This window comes from Erinaceus europaeus, chromosome 6, assembly GCF_950295315.1.
Source record: "Erinaceus europaeus chromosome 6, mEriEur2.1, whole genome shotgun sequence".
Classification (NCBI taxonomy): domain Eukaryota; kingdom Metazoa; phylum Chordata; class Mammalia; order Eulipotyphla; family Erinaceidae; genus Erinaceus; species Erinaceus europaeus.
The window spans coordinates 17492113-17505386 of NC_080167.1; the positions used below are offsets into that span (position 1 = coordinate 17492113).

Here is a 13274-nt window from a genome sequence, read left to right on the forward strand (position 1 = left end):
CTCCCAGCTGACGGGTGAACAGCCCAGGATAAGGCTCCATAGTGCTATTCACAGAGCAACCAGCTCAGGGAGGGGAGACAGCATGGCCCTAGGGTGTTTGAGGTCCCATGTCTGAACTCCAGAATCACATGGGAGCACGAGGCACCAGGGAAAACTCCACGGATAGTGTGTCCTTGCCATGGTGTCTGTCTGTCTCCTTGCAAATGTAAATAGTATAAATAGAAATGAATGGAATTTTTTATTTATTTATTTATTTTTAAAGGATTAATTAACAAAACCATAGGGTAGGAGGGGTACAACTCCACACAATTCCCACCACCCAATCTCCATATCCCACCCCCTCCCCCGATAGCTTTCCCATTCTCTATCCCTCTGGGAGCATGGACCCAGGGTCATTGTGGGTTGCAGAAGGTAGAAGGTCTGGCTTCTGTAATTGCTTCCTCGCTGAACATGGGCGTTGACTGGTCGGTCCATACTCCCAGTCTGCCTCTCTCTTTCCCTAGTAGGATGGGTCTCTGGGGAAGCTGAGCTCCAGTACACATTGGTGGTGTCTTCAATCCAGGGAAGTCTGGCCGGCATCCTGATGACACCTGGAACCTGGTGACTGAAAAGAGAGTTAACATACAAAGCCAAACAAATTGTTGAGCAATCATGGACCCAAAGCTTGGAAAAGTGGAGAGGAAGTATTAGGGAGGTACTCACTGCAAACTCTAGTATACTTCTGCTTTCTTACTTTGGTGCCATACTCCAAACTCAGTCATTTTCTGCTTTGCGTTTCTACTTCTTTTTTTTTTTTTTTACATGCATAACGTTCCCCAGATTCCCATTTAGCAATACAACCCCCACTATTTCATTCATCATTTTTCATGGACCTGTATTCTCCCCACCCATCCACCCACCCCAGAGTCTTTTACTTTGGTGTAATACTCCAATTCCATTTCAGGTTCGACTTGTGTTTTCTTTTCTAATCTTGTTTTTCAACTTCGGCCTGAGAGTGAGATCATCCCATATTCATCCTTCTGTTTCTGACTTATTTCACTCAACATGATTTTTTCAAGGTCCATCCAAGATCGGCTGAAAACGGTGAAGTCACCATTTTTTACAGCTGAGTAGTATTCCATTGTGTATATATACCACAACTTGCTCAGCCACTCATCTGTTGTTGGACACCTGGGTTGCTTCCAGGTTTTGGCTATTACAAATTGTGCTGCCAAGAACATATGTGTACACAGATCTTTTTGGATGGATGTGTTGGGTTCCTTAGGATATATCCCCAGGAGGGGAATTGCAGGGTCATAGGGTAGGTCCATTTCTAGCCTTCTGAGAGTTCTCCAGACTGTTCTCCACAGAGGTTGGACCAATTGACATTCCCACCAGCAGTGCAGGAGGGTTCCTTTGACCCCACATCCTCTCCAGCATTTGCTGCTGTTACCTTTTCTGATGTGTGACATTCTCACAGGAGTGAAGTGATATCTCATTGTTGTCTTGATTTGCATTTCTCTGACAATCAGAGACTTGGAGCATTTTTTCATGTGTTTCTCGGCCTTTTGGATCTCTTCTGTGGTGAATATTCTGTCCAATTCCTCCCCCCATTTTTGGATGGGGTTATTTGTTGTCTTGTTGTTGAGTCTGGTAAGCTCTTTATATATGTTGGTTATTAAACTCTTATCTGATGTATGGCATGTAAAGATCTTCTCCCATTCTGTGAGGGGTCTCTTGATTTGGGTAGTGGTTTCTTTTGCTGTGAAGAAGCTTTTTAATTTGATGTAGTCCCATAGGTTTATACTTGCCTTAGTCTTCCTTGTAATTGGATTCGTTTCATTGAAAATGTCTTTAAAATTTATGCGGAAAAAAGTTCTTCCAATATTTTCCTCTAAGTATCTGATAGTTTCTGGTCTAACATCCAAGTCCTTGATCCACTTGGAATTTACTTTTGTATTTGGTGAAATACAGTGATTCAGCTTCATTCTTCTGCATGTTTCAACCCATTGTTTCCGACACCATTTGTTGAAGAGACTATGCTTTCCCCATGTAATAGTCTGGGCCCCTTTGTCAAAGATTAGATGTCCATAGATGTGGGGCCCCATTTCTGGGCTCTCAATTCTATTCCACTGGTCAGTGTGTCTGTTCATGTTCCAGTACCAAGCAGTTTTGATGACAATGGCCCTATAATATAGTTTGAGATCTGGCAGTGTGATGCCTCCAGTTCTGTTCTTTTTTCTCAAGATTGTTTTGGCAATTCTAGGTCTTTTCTGGTTCCAGATAAACATTTGTAGTATTTGTTCTATTCTCCTAAAAAATGTGCTTGGGATCTTGATGGGGATAGCATTAAATTTGTAGATGGCTCTGGGTAATATATTCATTTTGATGATGTTAATTCTTCCAACCCATGAGCATGGAATATCTTTCCACTTCTTTGTGTCTTTTTCAATTTCTTTGAGTAGTGACTCATAATTTTCAGTATACAAGTCTTTCACTTCTTTGGTTAGGTTTATTCCTAGATATTTTATTGTTTTTGTTGCTATAGAAAAAGGAACTGATTTCTGGATTTCAATTTCTTCTAACTTAGTGTTTGCATAGAGGAATGCCACTGACTTTTGAATGTTAATTTTATAGCCTGACACATTACTGTATTGCCTGATGATTTCCAAAAGCTTCTTGCTAGATTCCTTAGGTTTTTCCATGTATACTATCATGTCATCTGCAAATAAGGAGAGTTTGACTTCTTCTCTTCCAATCTGTATGCCTTTAATTCCTTGTTCCTGCCTGATTGCTATGGCAAGAACTTCCAACACTATGTTGAATAGTAATGGTGATAGTGGGCAGCCCTGTCTAGTACCTGATCTGAGGGGAAATGCTTCCAGTTTTTCACCATTGAGTATGATGTTGGCTGTAGGTTCGCTATATATAGACTCCACTATCTTCAGGAATTTTCCATCTATTCCTATTTTTTGTAGTGTTTTGATCATAAAGGGATGTTGTATTTTGTCAAAGGCTTTCTCTGCATCTATTGATATGACCATGTGGTTTTTGGTCTTGCTTTTGTTGATGTGGTGGATCACATTGATTGATTTACGTATATTAAACCAACCTTGCATGCCTGGGATAAACCCCACTTGGTCATGATGAACAATCTTTTTGATATACTGCTGTATCCGGTTGGCTAGAATTTTGTTCAATATTTTCGCATCTATGTTCATCAGAGATATTGGTCTGTAGTTTTCTTTTTTGGTTGTGTCCCTGTCTGCTTTTGGTATCAGGGTGATGTTGGCTTCATAGAAGCTGGCAGGGAGTATTCCAGTGTCTTCAATCTTCTGGAAGACTTTTAAAAGTAGAGGTATTAGTTCTTCTTTGAAAGTTTTGTAGAATTCATTTGTAAAACCATCTGGTCCAGGACTTTTATTTTTGGGAAGATTTTTGATAACTGTTTCAATTTCATTAGCTGTGATGGGCCTGTTCATATTATCCACTTCCTCTTTACTTAGTTTTGGAAGTTGGTAGGTATCTAGGAAATCATTCATTTCTTCCAGGTTCTCTAACTTGGTGGCATATAGTTGTTCATAGAAGCCTCGCATGATATGTTGAATTTCTGCAGTGTCTGTTGTGATATCTCCTCTTTCATTTACTATCCGATTTATTTGGGTCTTCTCCCTTTTTTGTTTTGTGAGTCTGGCTAAAGGTTTGTCGATTTTGTTTACTCTTTCGAAGAACCAACATTTACTTTCATTGATCTTTTGTATGGTTTTCCTATTCTCAATGTTATTTATTTCTGACCTAACTTTAGTAATTTCTGTCCTTCTGGTTGCTTTAGGGTTCCTTTGTTGTTCTTCTTCTAGGTCTTTAAGATGTGCAATCAGGCTGTTTATTTGTGCCTTTTCTTGTTTCCTAATGTGTGCTTGTATAGCTATGAACTTCCCTCTTAGGACTGCTTTAGCTGTGTCCCAAATATTTTGATAGCTTGTGTCTTCATTTTCATTGAACTCTCGAAACATTTTGATTTCTTCTTTGATTTCCTCTTTGACCCAGAAGTTGTTAAGAAGTGTACTGTTGAGCTTCCACATTTTGGCACTGTTACTAATCTTTTGTTGATTGTTAAGTGTTAGTTTAATTCCACTGTGGTCTGAGAAGATGCTTGGGATGATTTCAGTGCTCTTGAATAGGCTGATGCTGTCTTTGTGGCCTAACATATGGTCTATCCTTGAGAATGATCCATGTGGATTTGAGTAAAATGTGTATTCCAGTTTCTTGGGATGAATGACTCTGAAAATGTCCAATAGTTCTAGTTTATCTATCTCTTCATTTAGCTCCCTTATGTCTTTACTGATTTTTCTGCCTGGATGATCTGTCAAGTTGAGATAGTGGGGTGTTGAAGTCCCCTACTATGATTGTGTTACTGTTAATATATTGCTGTAGCTCTTTCAGTAGAAGTTTGATGTATTTAGATGGCTTCTCATTGGGTGCATAGATATTAATAATTGTTAAGTCCTCTTGATTGACTGATCCTCTGAGCATTAAGTAGTGTCCATTCCTATCTTTTTTAATCTTATGTATTTTAAAGTCTATCATGTCAGATATGAGAATAGCTGTTCCTGCCCTTTTTTGTGGGCCATTGGCTTGAATGATAGTTTTCCATCCTTTCACTTTAAGTCTGTGTTTGTCTTGTTGCGTTAGGTGAGTTTCCTGTAGACAACATATTGTTGGGTTGTGTTTTCTGATCCATCTTCCTACTCTGTGTCTTTTAATAGGTGAATTCAGGCCATTCACATTTATTGATATCAAAGATTGAAGATATTTTAACGCCATTCTTGTAGAGTTTTAGAGTGTTTTGATATATGTTCTATTTGTGGTGGTCTGGTTGTTTATAGGAAACCTTTCAGAACTTCTCTCAAGGCAGGCTTGGTGATGGTTGCTTCCTTCAACAGTTGCTTGTCTGAGAAGGTTTTGATGCTTCCATCTAGTCTGAATGACAATCTAGCAGGATATAGTATTCTTGGCTGAAAGCCTTTCTCATTGAGCACTCGATAGATATCTTGCCATTCTCTTCTGGCCTGTAGTGTTTGTATGGAGAAGTCTGCAGCTAATCTTATGGGTTTTCCTTTGTAGGTGACTCTTTGTTTTTCTCTTGCAGCCTTGAGGATCCTTTCTTTATTCTTATTCATTTCCAATCTAAGTATGACATGTCTTGGTGTCTTTAGGTCTGGGTTAATTCTGTTTGGGACCCTCTGGGCTTCTTGAATCTTTATGTCTTTGGTGTTGTCTAGACTAGAGAAATTTTCAGCTATTATGGCCTGGAGAACGCTTTCTTCCTCCCCTTCTCTTTCTTCCTCTGGTAAGCCAATAATGCGTATATTGTTTCTTTTGAAGTCATCCCATAGGACTCTGTTGTTGTTTTCAGCATCTCTTAATCTCTTTTTGAGATCTCTTACTTCTTCTTTAGTTGTCTCTAATTCATCCTCAATCTTGCTAATTCTGTCTTCAGCCTCATTGATTCTATTCTCTCTGCCCTCTACTGCTTTCTGGAGTTCATCTATTTTGTTGCCCTGCTCTGATACTGTTTTAGCTTGTTCAGCTAGTTGCCTTCTTAGCTCAGCAATTTCAGCTTTCAGCTCTCTAATAACCATGAGATTATTAGAATTTTCTTCCATATTCTCATTTGTTGTTCCTGCAGTTCTGATTACAATTTTTTCAAATTCTTTACTCACTCCTGTTATTATTTCCTTAGCTAATGTTTGGATGTTGAACTCGTTGTTTTGTGCTTCGCCCTCTGGAGGACTTTTAGCTGGACTCTTGTCCTGGTTCGAGTCTCCATTATTTTTTCTTGTTGTTTTAACCATTTTATATAAGTTAACAGTTTTTTCAATCCCTGAGTTGGAGTTCAGTGGTGTAAAAGCCTTTTTTTTTTCCCCTGTAGGCTATGGTAGCCTGAGGGCTTTTAAACTATCAATAGGCTTCTTGGCTTAATCAATGACTCCTGACCAAGAGATAAAGCAGGGTGTGGCAGAGATAATCCAGTGGTTATGCAAAGAGACTTTCACAGCCCTTCAGCTATGCCACCGAGTTATAGGTCTTCTCCTGAGTTTCCCGGTTATATCTCTGTGCCCTGGTGTCCCTCCCTGTTGCTGCTCCAGATTCTGAGGGTAGTAGCAATGGAGACTCAGAGTTGTACTTGGTGAGTCTCTGGGGATTCCTTTCCTCCCTTCAGCTGTCCCCTTGTTGGTGGAGCAGACTGGAGGTGGTGTCTCCACTGACAAACTGTTGAACTGTTAGCAGTCACTTAATCTCTCCTTAGGCCCCTCTCTCCTCTCTATCACCAGCCACGCGTGTTTGTACTCACGGGTGATTTACTGGGTTCCTGTGGTCATTATAGTCCTGTCTTGTTTTCGGTCCAGGTGGTCTCCTTTGGTATTCCTAGTTGATCCGGGAGAGGAGAGGAGAGGAGAGGAGAGGAGAGAAAGCGATCTGCTGCTCGTAGCTCCACCTCCGGAAGTCGAATCCTGAATGGAATTTTTAAAAAGGAATTGCAAATGGACCAAAAGCAAGTCCCTAGTCTCTCTCTCTCTCTCTCACACACACACACACACACACACACACACCCACTCACACTAGAACAGTCACCTCTGCATAAGGAACAAAAGCTCTGGGCCCACCACCAGTTGGAACTGAGGCCACACACCACCCCCTGAGTGAGAAGGGAAGTGGAAGCTTGGAGCAAGGAAATGCTCTTGGGTATGAAGTTGTGAGGAACACTGCCTGGGGTAGCCTGGCCTCAGTCAAAGCCTGACCTTGGTGTTACAACCCCACCCCAGCTGCCCTGTGGAAAGCTCCCAGCACCTGCCTTTTGGGGAATGCCTGACCTAGGACTGTCACTCTCATTCCTCTGAACTGCCCCCTCCCCAACTCCCCTTCCCCATGTCAGGAAGCTGACCACCAGTGGCCTCCTGGATGGACTGGTGGCCTGGCCTCAGAGACCTGGGGAAGGTTCCAGAAAGCAGATGCACAGAGGGCAGAATGAGGAAGCTCCTGTGAGAAAGAAACAGACCACACTATGCTGATGCAGATGTCTGCCCAGACTCCACCTTACATGGGGGTGGGGGTGGAGGGAAACTCTGAGAGTGCTCCCAGGGATCACTGGTGGTGCTCAAGATACTTTGGATGCCAGACCTTCAAGAATGAGGGCCATTCAGAGCTATTTCCCTCCTGGAAATGCTCCAGAGTCACCCCCAGACACCCCCAACCCCCATCCATCTGTGTCTGTTTCAGATTGGTTATGAGGGGTGGGGGAAGGGTTTGCTTGATTCTCTGTCCCAACCTGAAAAAGCTCAGCAAGTGTGAAAGCAACCAGTCTCCTGGACTCAGGAGGAAGCACTCAAGGGACACCTGGACAGGCAGCCGGCTCCCCAGGAGGAACTCAGACAGTGAGGATACTGGGAGGGAAGCTTCTGGCTGACTGGAGAAGCAGGGCATGGTGCAAGGTCAGGGCACCATGACGTGGGTCTCTCTTCAGCTCTACTGTCTCCAGCCTTTCTTCTGCTGGGGAATTTCCTTCTGGGGCAAATGGGTGACAGGGACACATTCTGTGGCCTCAGGAGATGTCACCATGGTCTTGGTCTCCCCCCCCAATACATCAGCTAGTCTCAAGGTCTCCCCACCATCTTTCCTTTCTGTCTCCACCACCACACGGGGTCCAGCCTTCACGATTGTAGGCACTATTTATTTAAGCAGCTCCCTCCCCCACTGTCTCTGTTTCTTTCACTGCTAAAAATTACTTATTGGGAGTCAAGTGGTAGCACAGCGGGTTCAGCGCATGTGGCGCAAAGCACAAGGACCGGTATAAGGATCCCGGTTCAAGCCCCCACTCCCCACCTTCAGGGGAGTTGCTTCACAGTGAAGCAGGTCTGCAGGTGTCTGTCTTTCTCTCCCTCTCTCTGTCTTTCTCTCCTCTCTCCATCTCTCTCTATTCTATCCAACAATGACAATGTCAACAATAACTACAACAACAATAAAAACAAGGACAACAATAAATAAATAAATTTTTTTTTTAAATAATTATTTATCGAGGGCACCTCTCAGATACAAGCAGTGCTGAGGACTGAACCAAGGCCTCCCATGGGTGGGTGTTGGCTCCAAGCCCGAGCCCCCTCCCTGGCCGGCAGCCTGGCCTCTCGCTCAGCCTGTGAGCCACCCAGTCTCACCCTCTCTCTGCTGCAAAGGCTGTAATATATTCCAGCCTGGGCATTGCATTAGTTTTTATAACATGGGAAACCACACGAGAGTCAGCAACTTTTACTAGCGTTTTATAATCCAGAATAAAAAAGGTAACGACAAGAAAAGCTGGCCAGTCCCCTACTATCACCACTACTTAATAAAAAGAAATCCATGGGCCAGGTAGAGGTGCAACTTGTAAAGCGCACATGTTACCATGTTCAAGCCCCTACTTCCCACCTGAGTGGTGGAGCAGTGCTGCAGGTGTCTTTCTCTCTCCCTTCCTATCTCACCCTATTTCTCTCTGTCATGATTAAAAAGAAGAAAAAAAAATGGCCACCAGGAGCAGTGGATCCTTCATTCAGGCACATTGTCTCAGCGAAATACTGGTGGTAAAATAATAATGAAATAGTAATATGATAATAATAATGAGGAGAAGAAGGGGGAGAAAAGAAAAAGAAAATGGCTACAAATGAACACAACCCCAAGCAGATAACACCTCCCAAATGAATGACACCCCAAATAAATATTTTTATTTGTTATATATTTATTTATTTTCTCTTTTGTTGCCCTTGCTGTTTTTTATTGTTGTAGTTATTACTGTTGTTGTTGATGATGCTATTGTTGGATAGGACAGAGAGAAATGGAGAGAGGAAGGGAAGACAGAGAGGGGGAGAGAAAGATAGACACCTGCAGACCTGCTTCACCGCCTGTGAAGCAAATCCCCTGCAGGTGGGGAGCTGGGGGCTCAAACCGGAATCCTTAAGCTGGTCCTTTCACTTCGTGCCACATGTGCTTAACCTGCTGCTTTACTGCCCAGCTCCCCCAAATAAATCTTGAAGCAGCAAGCAAGCAAGGGTGTTGGAACCAACTTTAGTTAAAATCTAGTATTTGGTAGTGTAACTGGTTAAGCACAGATGGTGCAAAGCCAAGGACCAGTGTAAGGATCCAGTTCAAGCCTCTGGCTCCCCACCTTCAGGGGAGTCGCTTCACAGGTGGTGAAGCAGGTCTGTAGGTGTCTGTCTTTCTCTCCCCCTCTCTGTCTTCCTCTCCTCTCTCCATTTCTCTCTGTCCTATGCAACAATGACGACATCAAGAACAACAATAATAACTACAACAATAAATCAACAAGGGCAACAAAAGGAAAAATAAATATTGAACATTTAAAAAAAAAATCTAGAGTTTTAAATTCACAAGAAGGGGGGTGGGGTGATGGCTCACTCGCCTAAGTGCGCATACAGTACTAAGTGCAAGGACTGGAGCAAAGCCTCGGCCCTACCTGCAGGGGAGGGGGGTCACTCCCAAGAGGTGAAACCGGTCTGCAGGTGTCTGTCTTTCTCTTTCCCTCTCTGTCTCCTCCTCTGTCAATTTCTCTCTGTCCTATCCATCCCCAAGAACCCGGGTTCAAACCCCCCCAGCCACCACCTGCAGGAAGGAGGCTTCATAAGCAGTGCTGAAGTGTTCTCTCTCTCTCTCTCTCTCTCCCAGTCTCAATTTCTGTCTCCCTCCCTCTCAATCTCTCTGTCTCCAAAATTAATTAATTAATTATAAAAGAAATCAGCCAGAGTAGAATCTCAGGACTTTCTCCTTCATCTCATTTCATTTGAGACTGAAAATGCTTGACAGAGAGGGGAAGAAAAAGAGAGACACCTGCAGACCTGCTTCACCACTTGTGAAGCAACCCCCCTGCAGGTGGGGGCTGGGAGCTTGAACCGGGATCCTTTGCTCCAGTCCTTGCGCTTAATGCCGTGTGCGCTTAACCCATTGTGCTACCACCCAGCCCCCACTTGCCTCATTTTTTTTAAATTTTTTTAAATATTTATTTTATTTATTTATTCCCTTTTGTTGCCCTTGTTGTTTTATTGTTGTAGTTATTATTGTTGTTGTCGTTGTTGGATAGGACAGAGAGAAATGGAGAGAGGAGGGGAAGACAGAGAGGGGGAGAGAAAGACAGACACCTGCAGACCTGCTTCACCGCCTGTGAAGCGACTCCCCTGCAGGTGGGGAGCCGGGGTTCGAACCGGGATCCTTATGCCGGTCCTTGTGCTTTGCGCCACCTGCGCTTAACCCGCTGCACTACAGCCCGACTCCCTGTTTGTTTGTTTTTATAGGTAGTATTTCTTACCTGGCCGGAATAATTAGAGACCTGAATATTTTGTATTTGAAGGCTGGCACTTAAGTGTTACTAAAACCATTTCACATCTTTCATAGTAATGGAGGAAAGGAAAAAAAAAAACAAACTAGTAGTCATACAGCAATAATGGAAGCTGTAGGCATGACCAAAGCAGAACTGGATAAGAGAGGAAAGGAAGGCCAAGTATGTTCCTTGTGAGAATCAGCACACATCAACTAAACGGCAAGCAGACAGATTCAAACACCAATTTGTAAAAGCAAAACCCAGCTCTGTGTCGCATGTAAAGGAACCTCCTGAAACATGGGGGGCATGGTGAAGCTAGAAATAAACAGAAACAAGACCCCACAGGTGGTCCAGGGGTAGAGCACCTGCATTCCATGCCTGAGGCCCTGGGGTGAATCCCCAGGACAGCACCAAGGAAGCTCTGTGGACAGTGGAACAAGACTGCAGTGTCTCTCCCTCTCTGTTAGTGTTATCAGGCATGATTAACATTCCAGTTTGTTTTCTGTCACCTCATTAAGAAATAAGGGGGGAGTCAGGTGGGTTAAGCACACATAGCACAGCGGGTTAAGCACACATGGCACAAAGCACAAGGACCGGCTTAAGGATCCCGGTTCAAGCCCCTGGCTCCCCACCTGTGGGGGGGGGTCAGTTTGCAAGTGGTGAAGCAGGTCTGCAGGTGTCTATCTTTCTCTCCCCCACTCTGTCTTCCCCTTCTCTCTCCATTTCTCTCTGTTCTATCTAACAATGACAACAACAATAACTACGACAAGAATAAAAAGCCACAAGGGCAACAAAAGGGAAAATAAATAAATAAATATTTTTTTTAAAGAAAGAAAGAGAGAAAGAAGGAAAGGGGGAGCTATGGAGACAGTATAATGATTTTGCAAAAGACTTTCATACCTGAGGCTCCAAAGTCCCATGTTCGATCCCTACCGCCACCAATTAGCCAGAACCGAGTGATGCTCTGATCTTTCTCTCATTAAAATAAAATAGTAATAACTTCAAAAAATTAGTGAAATAGTAAAAATAAAAAAAGAAAGGAAATGTGTCAGGCAAATAGAGAAAACAGAACAAGCTTGAGAGAGAGATTGAGAAAGGCAAAAAAAAAAGCAGAGCATGACTTTTTTTTTGTAATTAATAATAAGTTATAAGGTTGTAAGATTACAGCACACTCACCACCAAAGTTCTGTGTCCCGACACTCTGAAAAAGAGAACCACCATAGTTCTCACAAGGTCTCAGAGATAGTTCAAAGCATGGCGTCTTTTTGTTTGTTTGTTGTTGTTGTTGTGTGTGTGTGTATGTGTGTGTTTTAGAGTTTTGTTTCTTTTTTTTTTTTCTCCAGGGTTATTGGTGGAGCTGGTGCCTGCACTACGAATCCACTGCTCCTGGAAGCCATTTTTCCATTGATTTTTGTTGTTGCTGCTGCTGCTGTTGTTGTTGGACAGGACAGAGAGAAACTGGGAAAGAAGGGAAGACAGAGAAGGGAAGAGAAAGATACATACCTGCAGACCTGCTTCACTGCTTATGAAGCGACCCCCTGCAGGTGGAGAACCTGGGGCTCGAACTGGGATCTTTTGCACCAGTCCTTGAGCTTCGTACTATGTGCACGTAACCTGCTGTGCTATCACCTGGCCCCCAACATAGCACCATTTAAATGGTGGCAACTTACAGGGGGGAAATACCAAGTATGTCCTTGTATTTTGATACAACCTCTTGGCGCCTAATAACCCAGTTTTGGGTCACGTTATGGATGTGGACAAAATAAAGCTGAAACCCGCTTAGCATTTCACTTCAGTCCCCCCCTCCCCCACCACCCACTTTTCAGAGTTCTCAGTTCTGACGGTGAGCTCAACTGTTTTTCAAGAGTCTTTAACTCAAAGACCTCCCTCCCTCCCTCCCTCTTTCCCTCCCTCTCCAAGGGAATCATTCCATTCCAGGCATTTGGAATTCAGAGTAGACATGTTTCTGAGGCAGCCGCAGACCCCAAACTCCCCAGCTTGCCTTATGCTTTTCCTTGACACCTGTCTCCCTTATTCATCCCTGCAGCTTCCAAGCGGCTGGTGCCTCCCCACCCCACTGTGTGTCATGATTATTCATGAGGATGCAGCCTCCTCTGCTGAGAAGAGATCCTACCATCCGGAGGTCCAAACAGTCTAGGGGAGGATGCTGATGCGATGAGAGGAGGCACCAAATGGGCTTGCTTTTTCCATGGTGGGGGTGGGTGGGAAATAAGAAGTAGCCAGAGGTGACTAGAGAGAAAGAGTGTGGCTTGTCCCCACAGTGAGGTGTGATTTAGCCATAAGAAAGAAAAAAAAGGGGGGTGTGTTGGGCAGTAGCACAGCAGGCTAAGCACACGTGGCGCAAAGCAAAAGGACCAGCCTAAGGATCCTGGTTCAAGCCCCTGGCTCCTCACCTGCAGGGGAGTCGCTTCACAGGTGAAGCAGGTCTGCAGGTGTCTGTCTTTCTCTCCCCCTCTCTGTCTTCCCCTCCTCTCTCCATTTCTCTCTATCCTATCCAACAACAACGACATCAATAACAACAATAATAATAACCACAACAATGGTAAAACAACCAGCGTAACAAAAAGGAAAAAATGGCACATCTTCACACCACGAAGCCCTCTGATCCTGGGCATCACAAGGGTGCTCCAACCCACAGACCCAGGGTTCCATCTTGGGGAACTCCAACTCAGTCTCTGGAAAGGCCCCCGAGAGGGATTCATGACACCAGGCACATTCAGACTCTGCCCACATCTTCGACTGATGCAGGCTGCCCGCCCCCCACCACACACATACACACAAGCCTGGGGCTCCCCAGCCAAGCCAGGGTTCCTGTCACCAGACAGATTCCCCTCTGCCTGGGGCCCCTGCACCACCTCCCAGCTGCTCCCCGTACTCCATAGGAGAGGGGGGCGACCTCCAGAGTTGTGCAGGG

At 44.2% G+C, this 13274-nt stretch overlaps 1 protein-coding gene across 2 annotated transcripts in view; it reads left to right on the forward strand.

Annotated features, from left to right (window-relative positions):
- ZNF664 (zinc finger protein 664) overlaps window positions 1-10328 on the forward strand; it is a 184556-nt gene extending 174228 nt beyond the window's left edge. For both annotated transcript variants that reach the window (XR_009550408.1, XR_009550410.1), the window contains exon 6: window positions 10314-10328. The gene's annotated coding sequence lies outside the window, so the exon portion shown is untranslated. The remainder of the gene's footprint in view (window positions 1-10313) is intronic.
- Window positions 10329-13274: the final 2946 nt, after the last annotated feature.